The sequence below is a fragment of the Dermacentor albipictus genome, chromosome 1 (assembly GCF_038994185.2).
Source record: "Dermacentor albipictus isolate Rhodes 1998 colony chromosome 1, USDA_Dalb.pri_finalv2, whole genome shotgun sequence".
Taxonomy (NCBI): Eukaryota; Metazoa; Arthropoda; class Arachnida; order Ixodida; family Ixodidae; genus Dermacentor; species Dermacentor albipictus.
This window is the reverse complement of record NC_091821.1, coordinates 56,402,894-56,414,824: the sequence shown is the minus strand read 5'-3', so window position 1 is coordinate 56,414,824 and position 11,931 is coordinate 56,402,894. Positions and strand designations below refer to the sequence as shown.

At 45.7% G+C, this 11,931-nt stretch overlaps 1 long non-coding RNA gene across 1 annotated transcript; it reads right to left on the bottom strand.

Annotated features, from left to right (window-relative positions):
* Window positions 1–1,697: 1,697 nt before the first annotated feature.
* Window positions 1,698–10,960, bottom strand: LOC139055049 (uncharacterized). The gene is made up of 3 exons (XR_011511630.1): window positions 10,871–10,960; window positions 2,511–2,556; window positions 1,698–2,024 (listed from the first exon to the last, which is right to left on the bottom strand). It is a non-coding gene; the product is annotated as an uncharacterized lncRNA (long non-coding RNA).
* Between the last annotated feature and the right edge of the window lie 971 nt (window positions 10,961–11,931).

The following is an 11,931-nucleotide window of genomic DNA, read 5'->3' as shown; positions in this document are numbered from 1 at the left end:
CAGCCACCTCTCTGAAATGCTCGGCATATGCGCCCCATGCCATTTCCTCGTGTTCTTTCTTTCTGACCGCTCGCGCGGGACGTCACGATAATCAACCGTGCTCGCTATAAAATGTGCACGCGTGCCGTGCCGCTCAATCACTCCCCCCTAACGCCTCGCCTTGTGCGCAACATCGCCTGCAGGCGTATGTGTGAAAGAAAAAAAAAACATATATCAAGGCAAACAAGAAAAACAGATAAACAAGATATCTGATCCGCACCGGCGGGTGTGCGGCTATGCGAATTTTTTGTTGTTGTTGTTTTTGAAGTAGCGCAACCTTACCTGCGTCTCCTTTGCCACCAACGTTGGAAGCGACGTGCGATGCCCCAATAAAAGAGGATCGTGCTGTGATAACCGCAACTGATTTGCGAATTTCGTTCCAGCGTTATTCGAACGCGTCCTAAATAGAGGCGTGCAATCTTCCGACTGTGCGCCAGTGTAAGGCGCGGGCGCCATCTGTGGCCGCGATTTCGCGCGTTGTTATGAGCAGTCGTGAGGTGTACGCAGGAAACATGAGCACGCCCTCAATGCCGATACAAACTCGTGCAACGACACACTATGCAAGTCCCCACCGCACAGGCACATCAACTACATAAGTCGGCTCTGAGCGGATAGACGAAGTGACATGCGAGCACCAGCCGGCTATTAGGCGACAAATTTTAAGGTCCCAAGGGCGATAGAGCAAGCTACGCGGTTCAGGTGCATTTCCAGAAAGAATGGTGATGGCTGAATGTCACAAAAGCACTCGCATTAGGTCCAGAATATTAACCTATAGCAAAGAAGCGTGCCATATAGATAGGGAGGCGCGCGACCAGGCAGTGGATCAGTGATTCATTGATGGACAGCTTTCTGACACAACAAAACTTCACGTTCATTCGAACTTGCCGTGCAATCCTTTGACAGGAGTCGGAGAATCCCCAACGCTGCGCGGTTGGACCTTGCAGCAGCAAAAAACACGGGAAATAATGAAACCCGAGACGAAGTCTCGGCTGCTCGCACATCCCAAATCACCACAGAAATCAGGCCCGCGTGCGCCTGGCCGTGTTGCTCCGCGTGGTTGCGCCGTCGCGCAAGTTCCGAGCAAGAAGTTAGTTTGAATATTTAATGCCGCATTAGCGAAACGAGTATAGGATGGGCTTCCTGGCAAATCTCAGACCATAACGGTACTAACCACATCAGTCACACTATACATAACTACTTATCATGCCCCAAGATAAGATTCTATTGTGAACCGAGTTCGGAGCCGTTGAAGCCCTTCACAGGGCGTGGCAGGTACGGCGTTCGTGCGGTTGCGGTCCCGTAGGATTTTCCTGTAATTTTACGTTTCTTTAACAGTGTACCTCCTAAAAAGATGTCTTGTCTCAACCTTCAAACAAGTTTTTCAACACACCTTGTTTGACATCAGGCTCCTGAAACCTGAAGTGTATAGTGTGTTTTGGACTATGGTGTTCCGATGCCGAATTCTCATTCATTGGGCTTTCTGTCCGATGTTAATATGTGGCAGTAACCGAGGGTGGACTGCCTATGGACATCAGGAGACCAGGTGACAGGACACGGACGAAGACGTTGCTATTGCAAAATTTGAACGATTTATTTACGACAGGAGTGACGAATATTCAGATGAGAAGAGAGATGTTAAAGTGTACATGGCGGGGCCATTTAAAAGCTCTGATGTTACAATAGAAGTAATCAACAGACCTCTGTCGGGTGAGGGTTTCGACGCAAAGTCACGTGGAAGGCGCACTGTGTTCCTTCTGACTGGCCACTGAGTCACGTAATAGACACAACTGTCTTCCTTCTGATTGACGAGGGAGTCATGTGGCAAGGCTCCTTCTTTCCCAGCGTGGAGGTCATTCCCTTGCCTCAGGTGGTGCATATCGCTGTTGGAAGAAGGGCTTCATTTCTCCGCTATGGTGCGAGTGCGAGAGTGGTGGCTCTGACGCCAAATAAACTGGCTGGAATATGTCCTAGGGTGCACAACAAAGCTGAAAGTAAGTCAAGAAAAAGAGGGTACCTTGTGAAGTTAGGCACACAAGCGCTTTTATTTCATGCCACGCTAGTGTGGTTTATGTTCGGCCCCTGTCATGCGGGAGCACATACGTTGGGTAGACGGGGCTCTATGCCGATGTTAACTTAAGAGCACGCCAGTGGAAGGTAGAAAGCATAGACAGATATCAACACTTGGCTGCCTATCATGCATTGTGTAAATTTGTTTCAATGTATAACAAATTACTGTGGCAGATGAACATACAGACAACTAAAGCTAAAACAATGAAGAAACAGGTTCAGTTATGTGTCAGTCAACCTTCTGTGGCCCTCAGTGTTTATAAAAACACTTCTTTTTGTGTATGCGCGAAGCATAGGGATGCTTGAAGTCAGTCGTGCTCGCAAAGTAAAAAAATAAGAGCAAGGAAAAGTTTATACACGTGACATTCAAATGTGAGACCTCACATAACTATTTAAATACTTACTGGGCGTAGATTATGGCCGGTGCATAATCTGCTCTGACAGGATGACCTGTAACAAGTAGAACATGCATTTGTGGCACCCTTCCTTTCACTATGTGTCTTTGGCTCTTGATCCTCCATGTGTATTGTACTGTATTTTTACAGCTACGTGTGTGCAGCTGCATACAACTGAGTTCAGGCCCATCCTGTTGCATTCCTTATCCACATCATTCATACGATGCTGTTTTCATAATATACAGCTACCTGTGCTAGATACCTTGCTAAAATGGTCCGCTGCTTGCTTTCTGGCAAATTTTTGATGCGAAAGCGTCAAATGGCCCATTGAGCAAAAAATCTGGCATCTGTAGTGCTTAGCAGCGAAACCGCTCCTAAATTCTCATAGGAGGGGACGCCACGTCACGAGTGCACCTGGACGGAGTTCCCATTGTCTGTGACGTCATGTTACGAGTGCGCCTCGGCGGAGCAGAGAGGATGACAGGGAGCAGCTGCAGCCAGTAGGGCGCGCCAGGTGTTGCATGAGGGGAGGTGTCATCGCTGCGACGCCATGTCACCCACGCTCTCGCTCTCGGAAACCGACGCACGGTCGGCATCTCTCTCTCACCCACACTGGGCTTAGCTGCTGCGTGTGCCTGCCGGCCTTGGTGGCCGCTGCTGCTTCCTCGGTCTCTCGTCGCGCAGGGCGTCAGTGGCATGCGGCGCTGGCACCGCAGGCTGCTGCTGCTAGATGGCTCACGCAACACCTAGAGGGCCATGGTACATTGCGCGCACCACAGAACTCGAAGGGCCCCTCAGTGGCGTTGAATCGGACGTTAATTCTTTCGCATTCACAACTCGTAAGTGCTCAGGGGCCCTCGGATATTTTTATTGCAGCGCTCATTGTAATCTCTGCGAAAATGTCACCCGGTATACTTAGCCTTGACGCAATATGGCAATGCCAAATAAAATACGGAGTTTCAAGATTGCTATATTTTTCATGATATTGTCAGATCTTAAGATTTTATGCATTGCTTCAGATCGCAAAGGAATAAATTAATGCACTACTTTTTAATGTTGTCGTGTTTCTCATATCAATGCTCAGCTAAAAAGAAATATGCAAGATGTGTGTGGGGAAAGTGCCAACAAGCCCACCATGACGTAAGGCAGCAGTTTTTACTGTTAAATTGATTTCTCCATTGTCACTTGGTTGCTACCCGCGAGCGTTTTGTAAAGCGTATGTAATACAATCAAAATTTGAATGTTGTTTTAACGTATTTTATTGTGCTCACTTCCTTTCTGCATGAACGTACCCCTCTGATATGTGTTATTAACAGCTTATATATTTATGGGGTTAAATCCTAAGTTCTAAACAAAAGCTTCAGAGAAAGCAGTAAAATATGGTTAGCTTAAAGATATTTCGACACATTGTAGGAGACATCTGCATCATGTACATACTGTGACGAATTTTACTTCTTTGCGTAATACTATTTTATAGTGACAGTATACTGCCAAGCGTACGTCATCGGAAAGGAGAATATAGGACGATGCTTTTAAAATATTTTGCTTGGTTGGCCACTGATTACAGTTTAATAGTCTTGTGTCCATGGTGATGTTCTGAATGATACATTTCACACTTCCGAAAGACAATAACAAAGGGTGACGACTTATTCACTTTTTGTGATAGCCTGCCATGTCTTTTCAGAGCTGTGGATTTTTTGCCTACTATATGTTGTCTTTTCGCAATAGTCAACTTGCTGATAGTGAGAAGTCACTTGACACTGTCGGTAAGTGTTATTTGACTCATTTTGAAAAGTGGCTTGAAATTGCCAGCAAGAGTCTAATCACTTATATAGCTTAGTTACCGTATTCTCTTTGCGAGGCTCCTGCGGCCCGTACTAAGGGTAATTTACACTCTCTGCTGGAGTCAGTCCCTCAGCAGTAGCACTGTAAACATTTTTTTTTCGTCGGGTATCTTTGCAACCCTCCTCAGAGAGTCCAGGAGACAACAATAGAGTGCACATGACCACTGTTTTAGGAGTTAAGTAGCCACCCCCCGTAGAGCACAGATAGTCTGAAGGGTGCCAAAGAGAGTTTGGGTGTTTCCCCCAGCGTGTGTCACATATGTGACGAGACCAGATTCTTCCAAAGGACTCAGAGACACTCCTTCTTATACTCAGTATGTACTTGAACATGGGGCACATTCCTTGGTAGCCCGGACCTACCGTCTCCCACAGAGCACAAACTCTGTACATTTATTGATGGACGAGAGGAACGTTCTCCATCGCCACATAGCAACTATCACTTAAAAGATGATCTTGTCCTGGGCAGGAAATCCTTTCTTCTTGTACGACGCGATACTCAATAAGCTTTCAGAAAAGGGTACGGCAGTTAACCACCAAGGCTGAAGCCAGTACTCAGGGGCTCCAATTCACAAATATCTTCTATTTTTTCAATAGGGGATGTTTGCCATTGGCTGGCCGCCTTCGCTAATAATATGTGCAGCATCAGGATTGGCTCAATTTTTTCTTACGCACAATTCTAGAGCACTAGTATTTTTGCGAATAACGGCACCGGATATTAGTTACTCCGTCAACAACCTGAAAACTCTTCTCTCCGGCAAATACGAAACAACATGGGAATCCACACTGCAAAAATTCGCCTCGCCGTTGAAGTCAGCGGGCAAGCGCCATACCATGCCCAAACATGCAAGGCATAAGTCACGTACCACCTTAAATTGGCATTTGCGGAAGTGATGATTCCTAACAATACTTATACCAAAAATTGAAAAAAGAAAAACAGATATCCCTCCCTGCTCAGCAAAAGCAAAAGTTCATCGTGCTTTAGCACTCACCTATTGAAAGAGTAGGAAATTTCCTAGAAAGTAGTAGTAAAAGTAGGAAAAAAATTAAAAGATATAACGGGGTAGTTCTCGCTATATTTTTTCTGGAAGATGCCAAAAACTAGGAAAATTCCGAAGCTTCAACATCGAATCAATAAAAAATTCAAAAAGAACGACAGCATACTTCTGCGATTCCTTCGGCTCCGAACTCATTTACTGCGGCAGCTGCGTTCCCCCACAGTGAAAACCAGCATTTGTGATTTATTGTTGTTGTTGTTGTGACACCAAAAGATTGCTCACACATTCGAGGGGCATTTGTGACTCTGTAGTCAATGAGCATTTTCTTTTTTTTTCTTTTTGGTGGCCTGCTTCTTCCACAAATAATTGCGCTCACCCACAATGGGGAACAGTACAAGAACCCAGCTGTTATAGGTCTGTTTGCCAATAGGGAAGGATAAAGTTAAATAAAAGCACGTAACTTAAAGTAAGAATTTCGAAATAAACATTTATTTTTATATTTGCAAGGTAGTTAAAATTTTGTAACAGAGCAGGAAGTGTAGGGTGGATTTGATAAGTTCTTAGCTTTTCTGTGTACTGCAAGCAACTTCCGTTCTGTATGACAGCAACCAATGTTGTGGAATTTGCACTGCGTATACATGGGGAATTGGGGAGCGAAAAACTCGTTCCCCAACTCTGGGCCATCCAGCATATCCACGACGCCGCCAGGAAACTGAACCTCCCGGTTCCGTCGTGGGAGACGCCTACTCCATGAGAGCCCCAAAGCTCTCGTGGCCTTCGAGACCTTGAATAAAGTTGATTTCCTTCCTTCGTTAGCCGCTTTCAGAGTCCCCCTGTCTAAATAGGGTAATATTTATTTACATACAAAGCACAGCTTTATTGAACCGTTTATTTGCAGTCCTTTGGTCAAAGGCTCACGCTATTATTTTTTTAATCGTGGTTCTTCAACATGGGACTGTTTAACAGACTTCGCAAGCAGTCTATATAGTAAATTGTGTGATTCACCATTCTTTCACCTCATTTTCGCTTCTGCGTGCTTCGCGTGGTGAACATGCTTTAGGAGTGCTTTTTATTTCTTGCGCGTGAGGCAGGCCCTACGACGAACCCGTTCACGAGCCAACTCTCGCGGACGCTCGCGGTGGCAGCTTCTTCATCAGGAGTGCGCACTACTTGTGGTCTTCCCGTAGTTGTAGGTGGGATGGAATGTGCGGAATCACTAATCCAAAGCTGCTTATATTGGGCACAAGGCCCACCACTGGATGCGGGTGCTGCCATCGTTTTGACGATTGGTTGGATTGGTTTGACGATTGACATCTTTGTGTTTCTTAATGAGGTTACCCACACGTTTGGCTGCGACGGAGAGAACGACGTCAGTGACGGTATGCCCGCATTCCGCTGTAGTCGCTTGCGTTCGATGTCTCCGGCTTGCTTGGCGGCGTGGTTAGCAGCAATTGCCCGGCATTGGCGCTTGCGATTCTTCAAAATTAAATTTTCAATGGTACCTGGCCATTGTGGAATCAGTGGCAATGATTCCGCCGATAACGCTGCTCGTACAGCACATCATGAAGAGCAGAGCGTTCCGATTCCGCTTTCGAGGACAGACGCCGCTAGGCAGCTTCGACACTTGGCACGCAGTCTCACACTGACCGAGTGGAACTCGCCAAACTTACGACTTACACGACTGCATCGACTAAACCCCTCCCTGCAACTCCGGCCTCCACTCGGACTTCCTCGACGTGAAGCTACGCTTCTCTGTCGCCTTTGGTTAGGAGTTGCGTTCACAAAGGCATACTCTACATTGATTGGAGTGACTGACAGTGGAGCATGCGAGGTCTGTGGCACGGAAGAAAACATCGACCACCTGCTGTGCCACTGTCCACGATACACCCCTGAGAGACAAGAGCTTGCCAAAGCTTTTCAAAAACTGGACAATCGGCCGCTTTCTGTGCAGGTGCTGCTGGAACACCGCCCCCATCGCCCGTCGGCCCAAAAAGCGGTGAAGGCACTTTTGTGCTTCTTAAGGACGACGGGCTTGTGCGACACTTTGTGACTCTAATTGCAATTTCTGTAAGGCCACACACGTCAGCGAACTCACTGCAATTTCCTTCTTTCCTTCCCTCCGCTCTCTCCCTGTTATCTTTGTTTTCCCCCTTTCCCGTTGCCCCGGTGTAGGGTAGCCAACTGGACGTGATTCTGGTTAACCTCCCTACCTTCTTCTTATCTCTTTCCCTCCCCCCCCCCCTCAAAATTAAATTGCTTCAAAATTAAATATTTCCGTCACGTAAGACAATGAATGGCTCACACTCCCTTCAGCAATGGCCCATACCTCCGTAAATGCGGCCTCCCCATTACGATGACAGAACAGGAGTGATATTCTACCCTGGAATGACAAATGGCAGCGGAGCCAGCTTTGTTCATGACGACGACGAAGACGAACGCGGGAGCAGTGGCACGAGCGCGTTCGTGCGGTAGCGCCGAGGGGTGCCAACGAGCCAGCTGTGGAAGAAGGCGACGACGCTAGAGCCATCGCTGATGATGATAGTTTTAGCGAACTTCGACAATGATGGCATAGGGTCTGCATAAACAGCTTCGCTGTAAAAAAAATAACGATCATTGTGTTTCATTCATGAGGACGACGGTCGTCGTCAGCGTAATAGAATGGGCGGACGGGGGGGGGGGGGGGGGGTGCGGACGGACAAGGCCAACCCAGTTTCGAGCTCTTAAGTGCTGTTGCAGTAAACTTACTAGGCGTACTGGTGAATCAGTAGCTGTCACAACGCTGATTGCAAGTTGGGTCACATGGCATCTGCTTACACCTTTTATGTATGGAACTCCCTCGGTCTGACCAATCGCATTTACATGACCCACTAATATATTTCACCCTGCCAAGAAGACTTAACGGGTTCTCGTGTAGATCATCTAAACTTCTTTATATAAAACGGTGTAGAGTTAATACGTACGTAGGCGGTGCCTGCCTTCACCATGCAGCACCAAGTGGCGCTGCCTGCGGAAGCAGCTTAAAATTCTTAATGGATGCACTAAGGGCATTGTGGGCGTTGCGTCCAATGCGATTTCTGTTAGGGAAACCGGTGCCCATATCGATTCACAATAATAGATAACCGAAAAGTTATGTCCATGAAAAATGGGCGCTTCACGGTTTCAGTTGGTATGGTAACGTCATGGCTTGTTGAAACCTGCGTGACATCTGGCTCATATCACTACAGAGTGTCATGACTGATGTGCTTTCCCAGTTTGCTACATAAACCGATTATAAGTTATTATTGTCATGTATTATGGGCACGTGCTGGTGGGCGAGCTGGTTATACATGATTACAACGAAGGCGCCTACGTGGTTGTCCCGTGTCGCCTTCCTTCGTCCGTTGTTGTATTCGGCGCCTTCATTGTAATCACGTACAACCAACTCGCCCACTGGCACGTGTTCAGTGACTTCATCTCTAGTTCCATGGGCTCTTTTCCTTGTTTAGCGCCTACGTGGTTGTCCCGTGTCGCCTTCCTTCATCCGTTGTTTTATTCGGCGCCTTCGTTTCTGTCTTATATTATGGTTAACAATACTGGGCAATGTGCTGTTGACTCGCACTACGTGGTGTTCATGTGGTAAGTGTTGAATGCAGCTCAGGTTAATCACAAAATTTCCACAGCAAAACTAAAGCTACGTACCTCAATCTGCCATCATAAACGTTTTCGCATGAGTGGCATGCTTTGTTTAAATTCGTAATTATTCTAGGTTAGGCAGGTTGAGCGGTGGATTTGTTCATATCAGTAACGGTAGGTTGTTGCACCCAGAATCGGTATTGCGCATTCTTTGGGTCCTTCGCCCGACGCAGCCCCTTTATCAGCGCCCTCCTAGACCGCGACGGAGCCCGACACCGACTGTGACGGGCAAACAAAGAAGCTCACTTCACGGTGACATCAACCGCCGCCCTCCGTCGCGCGAAGGCCAGTTGACAAGCTGACCGTCACGTAGAGCAAGGAATTAATGCCGACTACTTTCGTGGGAGGAGCGTGAACCAATGTTTCCGTGTTGCCTCCTTCTTAGTTCGGAGGTTGGAAATCAAAGGTGAAGTTCTGTGAATAATACAGCCCCTCTGATTGGCAGCAACAACGGCATCGAATTCCCTTGCGTAGGGAACTAGCAAAAAAGAATTGCTTGAAAAGGACCTCTCGAGTGGGACTGAGAGAGCTGCGACTGAAATCTGAAAACTTGTTTCAATAAAATAAACCTTTTTCTTTCGTTCTTACTCTTAGACGTACGCATCCCCATGCCTGGAGCATTCCTGGGCTAAACGCTACCCTGAGGTGCAACAAGATACAACAAGAAGTTATCCTCAAGATACATCGAGATCTCCTTTATTTAACATATATTGATTCGAGAGAGGGAAAACAGGGCGAATGAATACAAGCTTGCTGAAATACCTGTCTATATTAGTCACTCCTGTACAAAATTTCGTCAATGTATGCACGACAAATGGCGTAAATTATGGTAGAAGTTGTGATAATGGCAAAATAGCAAAAGCTAGTTAATTCACGGTAATTTAGGACAAAAACAACTAAATATACATTGTCTAAAACTGTAGCGCTCAACAGAAACGGAAGAACATTTCTTAGCATTAAACGAAAGAGTTTTCGGAACAAACCAAGTCGAAACTAGCACGAAGATTGCACACAGTAACCTTGCTTTCTAATTTCAACAGATGTTGAATAAAACAAATCCTTCACACATAATAGTGTTAAAACGCTTTTACAATATGTTTACAGAGCTGAGGTGTTTTAAGAATGTCAAAGTAGGTTGCTGTTCTCGTGAAATATCAAGTCAGCGCTAAAGTGGTATAATTATTAAGTACAAGCAGTTTCTTAATTTTACTATACAATATAAAGGCCTATACCAAAAACAATAGCTTGATCTGTAAGTAAAACTGTGTTACTTATATTCACTTCAATACTGCGAGCTCTTTTAGACACTGTATTCGTAACATTTGCGACGCGATGAGATCACTAGGATGTTTCACTTAGAAACTAATAGCATGTTTTAGACAGCACCTGCAGCTTGAATAATGGAAAGACATATTTTCAGAGACCATAAAAGCCTTTGTACAAGCTTGTCGCAGGTTCTGAAGAGCATTTGGTTTGGTTTTCTCAGTATTTTGAAACATTCAGAGCATACGATATTTTGAACACAAAAACCAGACACAAAACACCACTTAAAGATTTAAAACAGTATTTGGCTCCCATACACAGTATTAAAAACCGTTTTACTGTCGAGCTAAAAACAGGTCACAGAACGAAGTTGCCAGCGTTTACTTTTTTAGCAGCTTGCTAATTGTTACTTCAATCAAGAAAGAGTACGAATTAAAAAGATGACAGACAATTAAGCGGCTGTCATATACTGACTTCACATTGTAACTGTCTTATTTGCCTTCATTGCTAGCGAAACATAATTGATCCATACATGGTAGGCGTTCCTATAGGCCATAAACTTACGGCAACGTCATGTGCATATAAAGATACGTACGCTGATGAAAGTGTCCAAAGTGTTCTGCTCCGCCTTCTACAGCGGACATTCACCATCATGTTGTAGCTCTGCCCAGGAACGAGGGTTACTTGAGAACTGATGCTAAGAGCTAACCAACCAGCAAATGATTAAAGAGACACTTGCAGGCGTTGGCTCATGGACGACAGCTTCGATAAGCCACTGCTGGTAATTTCTGCATGCGGAAAGTCTCAATGCCGCCGGGCAAGCTGCACATAAGGAAGAAAAACCACTCCTATTACGTTCACATTCACTCCGCTAGGATGGAGAAGTAGAAATGAGTGCTGCATCAAAATACTACAAGCAATGAAAAAAGGAGATAAAAGATGTTCTCAAATGGTTTTTGTTCTACTTTACTCTTTGTGAGGAGAGTGGAATATCAGATGGTCATTAGCAAACGGTTTTTTATGGAAAACAAGGCAGGAGTACCTTTGCGCCACTACATGTTGCCTTGAGAGTTGCACCCTTCCTTAATGCGAGGAAGCTGAAAAAATTACCAGCGTGTTCCCTACGCATTTGGCCAGAGGCAGAAATGTTCGATTTAAGGTCTCATGCGAATCGACCTAACTACACAATTGCGCTGAAGTACGCCTAATATATATAAGCAGAAAAAATGAGTAGACACTTTGACATTCTGGTCTAGAGAAATAAACCAGTGGCTTTGGAGTGCGGAAAGCGGTGTTTTAGAGAGAAAGTGGTACAGAATAAAAGGCAGCGAGTTTAATTATTAATTAATTACCATCCTAAGAGCGTTTAGTCTCGATGAGTGAGGATTGATTCTAGGCTTTTCATACGTTTTTTTTTTTTTTGTGGCTACCGAGTAAACAAGCTAAGGTAATCGTCGGAAGCACTTCACGGCAGCCTTTCTTCAGTCGGCGCTCATTCTTAGCGTGCGAACATCGCACAGCGTCTTCGAAAGACGCCGTCGCGGACGGCTTTCTTGACCTGTCTATTTCGTTGAGGTGCCCCAAATTATTTCTCTAGCGGCTACGCTATCCGCACTCATGGGCTACCGCAGTCACTGCAAATGTAGATGCGCTAAG